Source organism: Euprymna scolopes, chromosome 20 (genome assembly GCF_053919585.1).
Source record: "Euprymna scolopes isolate OS-2025 chromosome 20, ASM5391958v1, whole genome shotgun sequence".
Lineage (NCBI taxonomy): Eukaryota > Metazoa > Mollusca > Cephalopoda > Sepiida > Sepiolidae > Euprymna > Euprymna scolopes.
Window position 1 is genome coordinate 58867425 of NC_136501.1, and position 15698 is coordinate 58883122.

Consider the following 15698-nt stretch of genomic DNA (forward strand, 5'->3'; position numbering starts at 1 on the left):
CAAGAGCGAAATTTATTTACACGGGGAAAATGCTACAACCTTAACTTTTACATTTCTAAATTTTGGAGATGAGGATTGGTTATTCGTATTTATTATACATCAGACTACTGTTTTCATCTTGAGTGTGATTTCACAACGTTTTGGTCGATGTAATCTTCGCCCTTCTTCAGACCCGAAAGGACCCGTGGTGCAGTGGTCAGAGTACTTGGAAAAATCAATTATAAAAGAGATATTCTTCTGAAGGTTCAATCCTCGGTGTGGGCGACCGAAAAATACATTTGCGAATTACGTAGGGCCTTTATCCAGTCATGGCTGACAGAACAAGAGCACGCGACCTCCGCGAAGTAAATAAAGGGTTCCGCTCGAAATTTCGTCCAAATTCCCGAGTTCGACAGAAACATTCCCGAGTTTGACAAGATATACTTGAAGAAGGTCAGAGGTTACATCGATCGAAACGTTGTGAAAATCACACCTAATATGAGAACAGTAGTCAGATGAATAATGACACGCTTCTCGTTCTGTTTTATTTCGATGGATTTGACTCTGCCAGATCTGAATTTTGTAAGGAAAAAATTTGAGGTCAGCATGGACGATCCTCAAATTTCTTGAAATGTCAGTCGTGTTGATTTTCAACGAATTACTTGTTGCTGTTTAACGTTGTATCTTAAAACAGTTTACGTTTGTTTTCTTAGAGAAAAAAACAAATTGATTAGAGAAAAATCAAGCTTATGATTTCATTCTTTTCAGTTTTAAATAGAAATATATCCAAATGCATTTTTAAGAACTCTATTTATTCCATGTCCGACAAAACGATTTTCTCTTTTTTTGTAGTAGTAAGAAGACATTTAAATATTTTCTTAGGCCCATTTTAAAAAGAACATCTTGTGCGTTGAGAATTCTGTTATCCGATAACTTCGCTATATAATTATTAGTATAATTTCATCCTTTTAACTTTTTTGCTCGCGACGGATTTATTTTGTCATTGATCCTTTTAGAAGTTGGTTATCTTATCGCCAAATGTTGTTAGTATTTATTTTCTGAATTCTAGTTTCTCGTCACCAAGTTGTGCTCGGTAAGGGGCACTATTAAAGCACGAGCCCGGATATAGATTAAAACAGGTGAAGCATGTATGGTCCCCGGTGAGTGCATACTGAACGAGGCATAAAAAATAAGTTCAGCATTTGCCCTTCTCCCCCATTTAGGCCAAAGTCCCCAGGGGATGTCAAATCCTGGTGAAAATAACAAACAGTGCAGTTTTTGGCCGTAACATATGTAAATTTGAATTCTGCACCATCATTTGCCCCTCCCTATTTAGCAACAAAATCCCCAAGGCTTTAACATATTCAAATTTGGAAAACTGCTAAATAGACATACACAGAAAATTTTGGACAAATATGGTAAAATAGTCCGTAAAATGTAGTGTTTTTATTAGCCCTAAAAGAGCCCCTGGGACACACCCAAGAGTTATCGCGAAGTATAGATAAACAAAATTATATAGGAATCAGTTAGTTACAACTTTTCAGAAAGTTTTATAAAAATCCAAGGCAGTAATTTTTTTTTAATAAGCACACAAGTGTCATTTTTAGCTATTTTAACCCGAAAGGCACCCCTAGGGGGCAACCGGAATTTTCCCGAAAAGTCCGTTCTATTACTATTTTTTACTCATATCATGTTCAATGTTTGTGCAAAATTTCAAAAAAATTCCATGGCGTAGTTATTAAGAAAAGTGCAGACAGACGAACGGACGAACAGACGAACAGACGAAAAGACAAGGGTGAATTTACAGGCCTTTCTCCCTTTTGTCGGGGGACCAACAAGATGCTTGGAAAAAGAACAAAACAGAATATACAGAGGACAACAGTAGTACTACTTGACGTCAAGGTGGCGTAACACGAAGTACGTAAACATATCACGACCATCACGAGAGTTGGTACCTCTCAAACTATTTATACTGTTTGGAGGTGTTCATATCATGTAAATGGGTGAGTCCCTATGACAGTAAATTAGCTGAAAAGCGTGTCATCCTTTCTGTAAATGCTATTGATTACTAATTATTACGGCTAGGACAACAGCATATTCTTTTCATTGTTTTGACTCTCGAGTGTGTATCCGTTGATATCTTATATGCTTTTATATACAAGGGGCGTGCAATAAGTAATTCCCCTGACCCACTTCCCATAGCAGTAGAGCAACGAAACTTGGTACCGTTATTAGTTTTTCTCTACATAGGAACCACCTAGAGTTATGCATTTCTCCCATCGTTTGATGCAGCTCTCGAGACCGTTTTTGTAGAACAATCCAGGTTGGTCCTCCAACCACGACATGACTTCAGAAATCAAGGCTGCCTCATCTGGGAAACGCTTTCCTTTCAAAAACAACTTCATGGCTGGGAAGAAGTGAAAGTCAGAGGGTGCAAGGTCAGGAGAGTAGGGAGGATGGGGTAGGATTTCATAACCACACGCCCGTGCCTTTTCTCTCGCGACATGCGAGTTGGGGATCGGAGCATTGTCCTGCAGGAGGAGGATACCTTTGCTGATCTTGCCCCGCCTCTTGAGTTTGATAGCTTCCCTTTATTTCCTCAAAAGTGAAGCATAATAGGCTCTTGTAATTGTGGTACCCTTTGACAGGAAATCTGTTATCACTACTCCGTCCTGGTACCAGAAGACTGTGAACATGACCTTTCCAGCGGAGAGCTGCACCCTTGCCTACTTTGAGTCTCTAGGTCATAGTGATGGACCCAGGTTTCACCCTGTGTAATCAGTCTTTTGAAAAACTTTGACTCATTTTCTTGGCCCATCTCCAAATTCATCCTCGAGCACCCGACGCGTTCCATCTGGCAGACACCTTATGCATATGCAAATTGTCATAAATGATAGTTTCCACAGACCCTGCACTAATCTTGGCATCTTGGGCTATTTGGCGAATAGTAATGCGCCGATCTTCCAAAATGGCAGCCTCAACTCGACGGACAGATGCCTCACCAATGGCAGAAGGGGGCCAACCAGGTCTGGGGGCTGTTTCCACAGACTTCCGGCCATGTTTGAATTCACGATGCCAGCGTTTTACAAGGTCATGCGATGGGGCATTATCACCATAAGTTTTTTTCATTTCATCAAAAGTATTCTGTGGTGTGCATCCTTTCAAATACAAAAACCGAATCACTACTCGATATTCAAGAAGCTCCATTTCACACCTGACTCAGTTCAAACACCTGTAAAACAGAAATCGCAATTAGTTCAGAACTGTAATTTGCCACATAAACCGGAGAGATATAAAACATTACACATGAAAATTTCAGCTAGATCAAACAACTGGAAGTGGGTCAGAGGCATTACTTATTGCACGCCCCTCGTAGAGTGATGTGCTTCTCGGTTGATTAACTGTGTCTAACTGTGTCGGATATATACTCGAGAGCCAAAACAATTATGAGAATATTCTGTTGTCAGTCCTACTAATTATAACGAATTCGACGATTATAATTGTAATATTCTCCCATTCAAAACTAAGGAATAATTTAGCATGTATTATATATTATTTAATTATACGGGAATGTACGATAGTGTTGTGGTTAACGACACGGGCTGACGACCTGGGGTAGCAAATTCGAATCCAGTTCGTCCCAGAAAAACACTTTCACTAGAAAATCGGCCACCTTTACGTGGTCCCTTCCGTAATCCTCAATTTATTTCTAGAATAAATTCTGACACAGAAATATCGGTGAAACCAATGCCAACAATAGAATCTTCGGATTTATAAGATATGATGATAATAAAAATATATGGGAAAACGCCTTGGGGGAACAAATGTTGGTCATCTAAGCTTGTATATAATATAAAGGGTGGTCCAAAAACCAGCTTTAAATTAAAAAAAATTAAAATTTTCACAGATGTTAATTTAAAAAATAATGTTTTTATCAAATAGTAGCTGATTGCTAAAAGATTGAATCCTTCAGATTTAATAAAAATTAAAAAATAAAGCTAGCGTTGTAGGGAGTATCCACTGTCTTTCGAGACCGAACGATATGCCCACTCAATTAATAGTGAACCTTGTCACTAAAGAAAACGAAATCCAACAAGCTACTATCATTTTCAATCCTTTGAGCATATCGCTTCAAAATGTTTCTCGTTCTGTTTTCTTGCGATTGATTTGCACCGGCAATATTGATTTTTTAAGGAAAAGATATAAAAACCTTAATGGTGCATCCTGAAACCTGATGTTCTTGAAAGGCCAGTTTCTTAGAGACGTGTGTTTATGTTCCTGTCTTGAGAGCTGAAAAAGAACTCAGCGACCCCCATCGTGTTTTTACTCGCCTCATTTTCTATAGTTTTATACCGCTAATGAATTATTTACTTCCGTTGTAGGATGTCATGGCTCCCAGGAACAGGATATCCATATCACACTATTACTAATAAAATATCTCACCTTCCTTTTTAAATGTATGTATGTATGTATATCTACCTAACACTTTCGTCAGGGGCGACTGTTATTCACGAGATCGGTATCGTTTTGAGGCTCGACCCTTCGGACGACAAATATAGAAAAATTGGCTAAAAATTCTTTCGCCCTCAACCGGGAACTTTTCTACAAAGAAGGGTTGCTGTTTTCGCCTAGCCTTAATTTAGACTTTCGCTACTTCCGGTTTGTCGATGGATGCAACAGCAAAGACTTCACGTTTCTTTTCACACTCTTTTCCTCCTTCGCGGTACGGGTTCAAGCTTACCTGCCTGCCTATTACCACTTTTTTTTTTTACTCAACACACAACTCCAAACACCCGGGCAACGCCGGACAGCCAGGCTAATTACTGATAAGCCACTGTTGACCTAAGAAAAATTTTATCACATATCTGTACAAGAAACTTTATTTGCTCGCACTGAAAGAATCGATTAGAGTTCTCGGGTTACTAGATGTAGAACAGTTGTTGTAGCAAGGTTACCTGATAAAGTAATGCCAAGGAAAACATATGCATAAAATGCTAAGGATGGATTTGAGAGAAAGAGGGATGAATAAATACCTGGCCAGATATAGGTTAGTTTTGAAAAGCCGTCCAACACATGCTAGAATGTGATAAAACAGAAGTTAAACCAAGAATTGTAAGGTGGTAACGGTTCGGGGTGTTCCTGTAAAATCTGTATAGTATAGAATTGTATAAAGGATTCTCCTAGAATGTTGCCACCAAACGTTTGGATTCTTGAATTCTTCGTATTAGGCCAAACTCTTTCCCTTAAATTGGTTAAAGGGGAAATTATTCTCAACTCGCATTTAGGTAAAAATGCAGTTTGTATATAATTGAATTCATTCAAAACGTATCGCAAAAACAAAAACAAATAACATCTAAGTAAATCGCGATATATCTAAACAGTCGTGCGAGGTGGACGAGCGGGTTAAGAGTTTAAGCTCATTACCGTGGGGTTCCAATTTTGAATCTCGCTAGATTCAACCACTCGAATGAGTCGTAGACGACGAAACAACACGTGTCAGTGGATAATTAAATTTTAAAAACAATATATATATATGTATATATATATATATATAATTCTTGAAGCGTCATATATTAGAACCCTTCAACCCACTATAAATTATATTGCATTCAAGAAAAGCAGTAACATTCTAAAATGTCTTGCGTCCTTCGTGTTGGACGGACTTTGTTAACAGTGTCCAGGAACTTAATTTTAATACTCAAATTTTTAATCGGCTTTTCATCGACTCTACATAACTTATCATTACCTAATGCCGTTTACTATATATTTGAGTTTTCACTTTTAATCATCATTTTCGCTTCTTCGCACTTTTAGTTCAATACCTGAGGATGATTCGTGGACGAATCGAAAGCGCTCGTGACAGCAACAATTATGGAACTTTTATTAATATTTTTTGATTTTGATATAAAAAAAAAGATTATACGGAAAATGCTAAAAATAAAAAAAGAATCATAAAGCAAAATGTCTCCGTTGCATTTAATAATATTTGCTTGAATGAAAAAATGCTGCCTTAATATACCAATTTCATATATATATATATATGTATATATATATATATATATATATATATATATATATATATATAACTTTATTCGATTTGTAAACTTTTAGAATAATTATAGAAAAGTGAACAATAGCGGAAATTCAATCGACTAAAATAAGATGGAAAATGGGGTGAGGAAAAGGAGAAAAAAATTGGGGGAAGTTACATGGGAGAGTCTTGCTTTGAATCGTGGAGAGTGAAGAAGGACCTTGCGGAGAGGTGTGGGATTTTTTAATTTTTAAATTATAAATCACATTACTTAATATATATATATATATATATATATATATATATATATATATATATATATATATATATATATTCACCTTAAGAATAATCTACGCGAATCGGTTGACGTTTTGACGTTAGAATGCCTCCTCGGGGACTTATGTAAGTGGAAACGCGTATACTATTCGTAACGTTAGCACTTTATTTTAAAACGATACTCATGTATTAGGTACTTTTGAAAAAAAACTATGTTTTTTTTAGTTCATCTTATCAATACTATATAACTTAATATACGTATTCATACATGATGGCAGCACATTCGTTTTCGAACATTGCCATTACTTGATATAGCACAAAAAAAAAACAAGATATACAGAAACACGAAAACAAATCAGTGATGAGCTGCACGAAGGTGGCTTTTAAGCCCTGCCAAACTCTGGCATTCTTTGGCACACATTGTGCAGATATGTGCGCCACTAGCAGCACGTACAATGTACAATGCAGTAAAATAAATAAGTCGATTAAAAACGTATATTTTAACAATCTTGTTTTTATCGGCTTATTTATTTTACTGCATTGTACATTTGTTACATGTAACTTCCCCATTTTTATTCCTTTTCCTCACCCCGTTTTCCATCTAATTTTAGTCGATTGAATTTCCACTATGGTTCACTTCTTTATATATATATATATATATATATATATATATATATATATATATATATATATAATTTAAAGGAGATTAGAATAATAGTCTAAAGAGCTAAGTGTATTTTAATGTAATAGTGAAATTACTAGTTTAATTAAAATACAGGAAATGCTCGTTGTAATTTAGATATATAATAAGCTCGATAGTTAAATGTCCTAGAGCTAATTCAATATTAAGTAATGTGATTTATAATTTAAAAATTAAAAAAAACTTTTAAATTTAAAAATCAAAATTTAATTAAATTAAAAATCAGTTTCATAAGAAGGAACAACAACAAAGTCAATTATCTGTACGATCGTTTCGGAAATCCGTGCTTTTTATTTGTGGTATACATGAAGTCACGTAGAACAATTATACATAGTTTTTTTGGTAAGCACGGTCTCCTCATCAGCAAATTTAGGAGGATTTCTATTGAATTGAAAAGACACCAAAAATAAACCTAGCATTAAAAGTAAGGCAGATGAATCTTTTAGTTTTTCTTTTTTTGAAATCAGGAACTGTATTTAAAGTAGTCATTTAGATGGTTGCTATAGCTTTTTATTAAAAAGAAAAACTAAAAGATTCATCTGCCTTACTTTTAATGCTAGGTTTATTTTTGGTGTCTTTTCAATTCAATAGAAATCCTCCTAAATTTGCTGATGAGGAGACCGTGCTTACCAAAAAAACTATGTATAATTGTTCTACGTGACTTCATGTATACCACAAATAAAAAGCACGGATTTCCGAAACGATCGTACAGATAATTGACTTTGTTGTTGTTCCTTCTTATGAAACTGATTTTTAATTTAATTAAATTTTGATTTTTTAATTTTAAAAATTTTTTAATTTTTAAATTATAAATCACATTACTTAATATATATATATATATATATATATATATATATATATATATATATATATATATTCACCTTAAGAATAATCTACGCGAATCGGTTGACGTTTTGACGTTAGAATGCCTCCTCGGGGACTTATGTAAGTGGAAACGCGTATACTATTCGTAACGTTAGCACTTTATTTTAAAACGATACTCATGTATTAGGTACTTTTGAAAAAAAACTATGTTTTTTTTAGTTCATCTTATCAATACTATATAACTTAATATACGTATTCATACATGATGGCAGCACATTCGTTTTCGAACATTGCCATTACTTGATATAGCACAAAAAAAAAAACAAGATATACAGAAACACGAAAACAAATCAGTGATGAGCTGCACGAAGGTGGCTTTTAAGCCCTGCCAAACTCTGGCATTCTTTGGCACACATTGTGCAGATATGTGCGCCACTAGCAGCACGTTCTTGATGGTCACTTCTATGTATAATCAAATCCCGCTTCAAACTACCTACTGTTTTGTACGTTCGCCCGCAGTTTACACAGGTTATATCTAGCAACACAAGACTGGTATGTGGCTCACTGCGCTGATGAGTAGTCTGGTGGCTTATCAGCCCAACTCTGCTCAGACATAATCTTTCGCACACCTCACACTCCAGACCAATTTGGCGCCCCGCCCATCCACTGCTCCTTTCACTCTCCCTTTCCGGATATCTTGTTTCAGTCACTCATACTGGGTTCGATCAGCTTCAAACTTGCCCACACCTCTCCGCAAGGTCCTTCTTCACTCTCCACGATTCAAAGCAAGACTCTCCCAGGTTCTTTCATCTATCTCACATTTTTTAAGGTGCACCTCAAACAATCTTTGAATTTAATTCTAGGCTTTTGAGCCAGACGTCTTCCCTCGCCGAGCTCGCCATTAAGTTGTTTGGGGAGTCGACTGTCTAACATCCTCACCTAATGTCCACTCGCCAGCTGTCATCCGTGTTCTGTGAAAGAGGTGCGCCCGATGAAGTGCTGACGGACAACGACCCAGCCTTTTACAGCCATCAGATGAGGCAGTTCTTACAAGAATGTGGTGTTCGGCTGCGGCTTAGATGCGCTTATGTGCCTTCTGGCAATGGTATAGCTGAGAGAAGCCATCGCAGCATCAAAACAATTGCAGCCAGGAAGCAGTGCACCATCGCAGAAGCTGTGTACTGGTATAATCTCATGCCGAAGGATGGCGTCTCTCCAGGAACGGCGCCTGCAAACGCAATCTATCAGTACCGTGTTCGAGAAAAAGGAATCCACCCCGATACAACTGTGGCCACTGAGATAGAACGGAATCGATACGCCAAAGGGGATGCTGTCTGCGTGAAGCCGCCAGGAAACCGATGTACTGACAAGTATAAACGGGGCACAGTGACCGATGTGGTGAGTCAGCAGTGTGTCCAGGTTGATGGCGTACCCCGTCACGTTAGGGACCTACGGCCCGCGACACATGTACCATCTCCAGTGGACGATGAGAGTGACTCTGACTCTGAGACGAGTGGGCCATCGCTTTGGTTTGCGCCATCCCTATCAAGCAGTGACTCTGATATCAGTAGCCTCAACGGAGATGAAGCCTTCCCCGACCATCAGGCGGTGGATGAGAACGCACGCGAAGATGAGAGCAGCACTGTCCGCCTTCGCAGAAGCAACCGACGGCGGCGATCGCCACCCCCTGCCGTCTCTGTGATCATGCGATCAGGGGGAGTGTGGAGAAAGAAGTGGCTTACCGTTAAAGCGGCTGCGCGTTTGTGCCTGCAGAGCACAAATTGAGAATCAAGATGGCTTTTATATGGAAAAAAGTCTCGTGGAATCTAGGAGAATCTCGGTTCCATAAATAACGAGGAAAGGAAAGCGGGAGGACAGACGATTTTTAGTCACTAAAGCGAACAGACGTGTGTAAAAGAAGAGGTAGAAGAAAAGATTGTGGTGAACGGAACAAACAACGACTCGGTTGAAAATAGAGTTGTAACGAACACAAGAATATTTAAAGATCTCTGCACGCAAACGATTCAGGTCAGGACACTTTCCATTGTGCAGCTTATGGATAGCTGCTCCAACCTCCTAGAGAGGAGGAACCTCTGCCAAGATATCCTTGATTGCATTGCTAGGAATCGACCTAACAAACTCCTGATCAACGTAAGAAGGCCTGTTCAGGAGGTCATCGAAATGCTCTCTCCATCTATGAAGAATGTCGGTAGGGTCTCCAAGAAGATCCCCACCATCCTTCGAGCGCAGAGGAGTGATAGCTGATCTGGATGGTCCGTAAACCGCACGCAGTAGGCTGTATGAGACCTTGGTGTTGTTCGAATCCGAGGCAAGCTGTATTTCCTCAGCTTTATGCCTCCAGCATCCATCCTGCATGTTTCGCAAACTCCTCTGCACCTCACGCTTGATTGCCTTAAAATTGTCCTTCAATCGATCTTGCTCACCATCCGTCAAACCACCCCCGAGATAAGCATGCAATGCCCTGGCCTTTGAATCAAGCAGAGCCTGAATTTCAGTATCATTCTCATTGAACCAATCCTGATGTTTACGCTCACAATAACCTAATACTCTCTCACATACCTCATAGACAGACTCCTTAAAAGCAGGCCAAGTGTTTTTACAGTTAATATTTTCCATCTCCTTAACTAGTGTCTCCCTCACAATATTACCCATTAGACGGTCAACATTAAGTCGCTTTGGGATAACCACACCAGCCCCACTCATCTTCGGCTTCACAACACACTTAATCTTTGCATGGACCAATCGATGGTCGATCCAGCACTCTACGCCACGCATGACACAAACACTGCAGATATCCCTCATCTCACGTTTTCTGACTAACACATAGTTTATCAAGTACCATTGTTTGGAAACAGGATGCATCCAGGTCGTCTTGTATTTGTCCTTCTGCTGAAACACGGTGTTACCGATTTTAAAACCCATCTCTGAACAAAACTGTAACAACATCAGACCATTGCTATTACACTTGTCTACTCCGTATATAACCAGCACATCCCAGGTTTCAAAATCTCTTCCCACCCAAGCATTAAATCTCCAAGAATGCAGATCTTGTCAGCAGAGGGAATGCGTCTAACTACACTGCACAAAGCAAGGTAGAAAGCAACCTTTTCATCTTCTGTTGCATCCATAGTGGGTGCATAGACACTCAAAAAAGTTGTATAACGACCATTCACCAGAGGTAATCTCATACCACAGGGAAGTTCTTCCAGGCAAGAAAGAATTGATGCCTTTATAGCAAAACCACGCCTGATTCCCTCTTACATCCGTTCGCGCTACCACTCCAGAAAATGGTGTAGGCCCCAGCCAACTCAGAAAACTGTCCCTCATCAGCCAGCCTGGTCTCAGACAGAGCAACTATGTCCATGTCATAACGTTGAAGTTCCTTAGATACAAGAGCAGATTACGCCCTGGACGCGTTATTGCTGACAGCAAGTCAAACAGCGTCGGCATATTCCAACAGCTGATAGTCATTGTCATATATTTCCTCGCAGTAGCATGATGACGACCGGTTCCAGGCTGTGGAGCCCCGAGACACCTGCCGGGCCAGGCCCTGGAAGTTCTAGCTCCCTTATTGCCATTTACATTCAATACTATATTTGCAAACTTCATTGAATGTTTTGCAGTTTTAGGCTACATCCAGCCTTTTTGCTATCAAGATACACGAAATGGTAAAAAGTGTATCTAATTTATATCAAACAATGCCTGTGTTTGAGGTTTTTTATAATGAGGAAAGACTTTGCACCGATAATATCCCACTCTCTAAACAACTCCTACATTGAAGCAAAAGGAAGAACAAGTCAAAATCATCATTGGATGCAGCAGTCACCACAGATTTTATATAAGAGTTTTCCTTCTAGAGAGGTTACCTTCACCATGGCTTACGGGAACCCTCTCCACCCACCATGCCATTTGATCTATGACTGGGACTTAAGTTGCTGGGCACCAGAGCATATTCTACACGCCGGTGGGTCATACATACCGCAGCTTACAGGTCCTAAGCTCCTCTGGACGTTTCTGTCAGGGTTATCTGACCCCTAGCCTTTGGTTAAATAACCTTGGCCCACAAGTCAGTGGAGGCCCAGTTATACGGCGCAGTACACTCGCTGTTCATGAAAGCCGTGTCTGAGTGGCAGTGGTCACGACGTGCACATGGGGTTGATTTGTCTGGGAGAAGCACAATATGGCGCTAAGACATATGTGTGCTTTTAACACACGTCCACACCAGACCTTATATAATTATATACACACATGAACACATTCATACACATAAACCTATATACAAATATATACACATATGCACATAAATAAACGTGTGAGCATATGAATACATGTATAGACATATATATATATATATATATATATATATATATATATATATGTATATATACACATTAATTATTACTATAATAATTTAAATGCCTACAGACACTGGTGTTTTATGCTTTCTGGAATCATCATCATCATATATATATACATATATATATATATATATATATATATTTATATATGTGTGTTTGTGTATGCATATATATATGCATATATATGTATATATGTAAATATATATTTATATATATGTATATATGTATGTATATATAAATGTATGTATATATGTATATATATATGTGTGTATATGTATCTATATATATTTATATATATGTATGCATATATATTTATATATGTGTATATACAGATATATATGTACATATATATGCATATATATATGTGCATATATATGTATATACATATGTATATATAGTAAATTATTATTTATTTTCTCAAAATAACAACTATTTTCTATTTTATAAATTAGATTATATATATATATATATATATATATATAAACATAAAGATATGTTTTACAACTTTTCATTGAAAGAATGCTGGCCATTTTTCTTCGTTTAATGAATAACCTTTTTGCACTTATAACTTTCCATTAAACACATTAATCCATCTTAGCAATAGACGACCATCCTTTTCGCAAATGTAGCACTTATGTACACAAATTTTTTTTTTTAAATCAAATCATTTATCGATAAAACTCTTTTCCGAATTTCTTTTTAATTCTTGCGTCTGTTCCATTATTTTTAAATGCCTAATCCGTATTTTTCTCCATAATCGCTATTCTTCCAATTTTCGCGACATTCATTTTTTTTCTTATTTAGTATTTTACTATTTCGTTAATTCACTTTTTGACATTTTAAAAATTCAAAGAGATATGTTTAGTTTGTTACTGAAGAGGAATGTTTTCTGTATTTGTTTCTTTTTAATTATATTTTATTTTCTGAGTTTTTCTTGTGCGAAACATTTTCACTCACACCCACTGCTTTGGCTTGTTTTTATTTTGATTTTCATATCTCGAAAAATAAGCTGCGAAAGACCCGTTTAGAGCTCGCATCATTATTGAAAGCAAAGATCACATATTGAAATCCTAACGCAGATTTTGTATGACGTATTTAATTGATAGAAGTATTAGAGGCTAATGAAAAACATAAAAAGATTTTTGTATATTATTAATTTCTTTATATTTAATTACTATATTCGTTCAATGCATTTTCGATTTTAATACTCTTTAAATAAATGTAAATGTATCGTTAAGCCACCGGCAAGCAAATATATATAATTATCCACTTACACGTGTTTCGTAGTCTCCGACACATCAGAGTGGCTAAATCTAGCAAGATTCGAAATAGGAATCCCTATGGTAAAAAGCATTAGCCTCAACCACCAGGCTACATCGCGCAACTGTGTGGATATATCGGGATTTACGTAGATGTTATTTATTTGTTTTTGTTTTGCGATACTTTTGAACAGAATTCAATTATTTATACGAAAGTGCATTTTTACCTAAACACGTGGATAATTATATTTTAAAAACAATACATATGCCGTTCCACATTTGGGGGTTCCAAATTGGTCAGAGTTAAAATTATTCCCAACTCGAATTTAGGTAAAAATTTGGGTGTTGTAGCAGGACTCGGCACCGGCCGACAAGTCCCAAGAGACCCAAGTTTGGCTTCCGAAGAAGTGCTACGACTTTGCATTCTTCTATCCCTGGTCCCCTCCTCCGGCGACCGGAATCTGCTGTACTACCTCGTTAGTCATATGTCGAGAACTTCACCAACATGACTACCCACAACACCAAACAAGCCTAATCGACGCCATCTGCCGAGTATATACATATATATATATATATATATATATATATATATATATATATATATATATAGAGAGAGAGAGAGAGAGAGAGAGAGAGAGAGAGAGAGAGAGAGAGGGATTTGTTGTTTTTTTTTTCAAATAATAAATACGGTTAATAGTGGCTTCGCCTCGAAGTTCATTTCTTTTATTTACTTAGGAAGTCGTATATAATTTGTTTGGACGTATATAGCATTTCTTATTTACTTATTATTTTTAAAACAGTAATCTACGTACACGCGTGTTTCGAGGTAACTACCTCTCATCAGCATAGTTCGACTGTTTCTAGGGATCGAAGTTCAGACCATGTTTTACCACATGCGTTAACCGTGACACCACGAACTCTAGATTATTTTACTGTTTATTTTTATCGCTTATAAATTTAGATTTGTTGTTGTTGTTGTTTTTTTTAACCGATAAATACGGTTAATAGTGACTTCGCCTCGAAGCTTATTTTTTTTATTTACTTAGAAAGTCTTCTGTTGCCGGGGTTCGAATCTCTCGACTGGCGTTAATCGTGACACTGATGATTCCCGAAAGGATGAAACACTGTGATCTGTAGGTATTTAATAATTATTATAGTAAATAATCATGTCAGCTCCTTTAAGAAACTCGTTTCTTATCGTTGAGTACTTTAACTTGTAATAAAGTCGGTCAAATACTACACGCAGATTGTCATATAATGATAAGATCATACTGACTGACGCTAAAAGCATTTAATGAGAATAAATGTTTTATTTAAACTTGTATCTCTCGTGGTTTTCGGAAGCCTAGCGGTTCGGGTCCTTGCTAATGAAGCTAGACATGTCTTCTGTTGACGGAGTTCGAATCTCTCGACTGGCGTTAATCGTAACACCCTGCATGTGTTGGTATTCAATAATTATCATAGTACACACACACACACACACACACACACACACACACATATATATATATATATATATATATATATATATATATATATATATATAAAATAAATATTACAATTAAAATTTACACAAAATGATCCAAGATGGTAAAACTAAAGTATATCATAAATATTAAACAATTGATATTTATAAAGTAATCTTTATGACTCAATAATCCTTTATGTTAATTCTTTATTTCTTCTTTGCTTGGCGGGTTTTTATCTGAAATTTCCCTTTTAGTCTTTAAATATTCTTATCTCACAAATATATCAATCTACCTACACATTCATATCCTGTATGTATATTTACTTATATTTTACTATATGCATTTACTTACATACTTACTTTCTTTATCCGGAATTTGCAGATACCGGCCATCCTTTACCCTTAAATGTTTAAATTTGTTTTATTTTATATTTTATTTTTTTTTATTTTACTAGCAAAAGTCCACGTCGTTGACTGGGTTCAAAAACATCCTACAGAAAATGGACTCTGATTTATGAAAGTATGATAGGTTATGAAAAAGAAGGGTTGTAAAGAGATAGCACCGAATTTGGGGGTATCAAAACCAAAGCAAAATATTATGAAAGTAAAAATAAAATAGATAAACCCCATCATTTATTATACCATACCTGTTCACGCTGAAACACTTATCACAATATTCTGTGGATCTATATTAAAAAAAAACTTGTTAACCTTTGTGACATATTGCCATTCTATGGAGGTCAGGTGCGAACGAACACTCAATAATTTTATCATACCATAT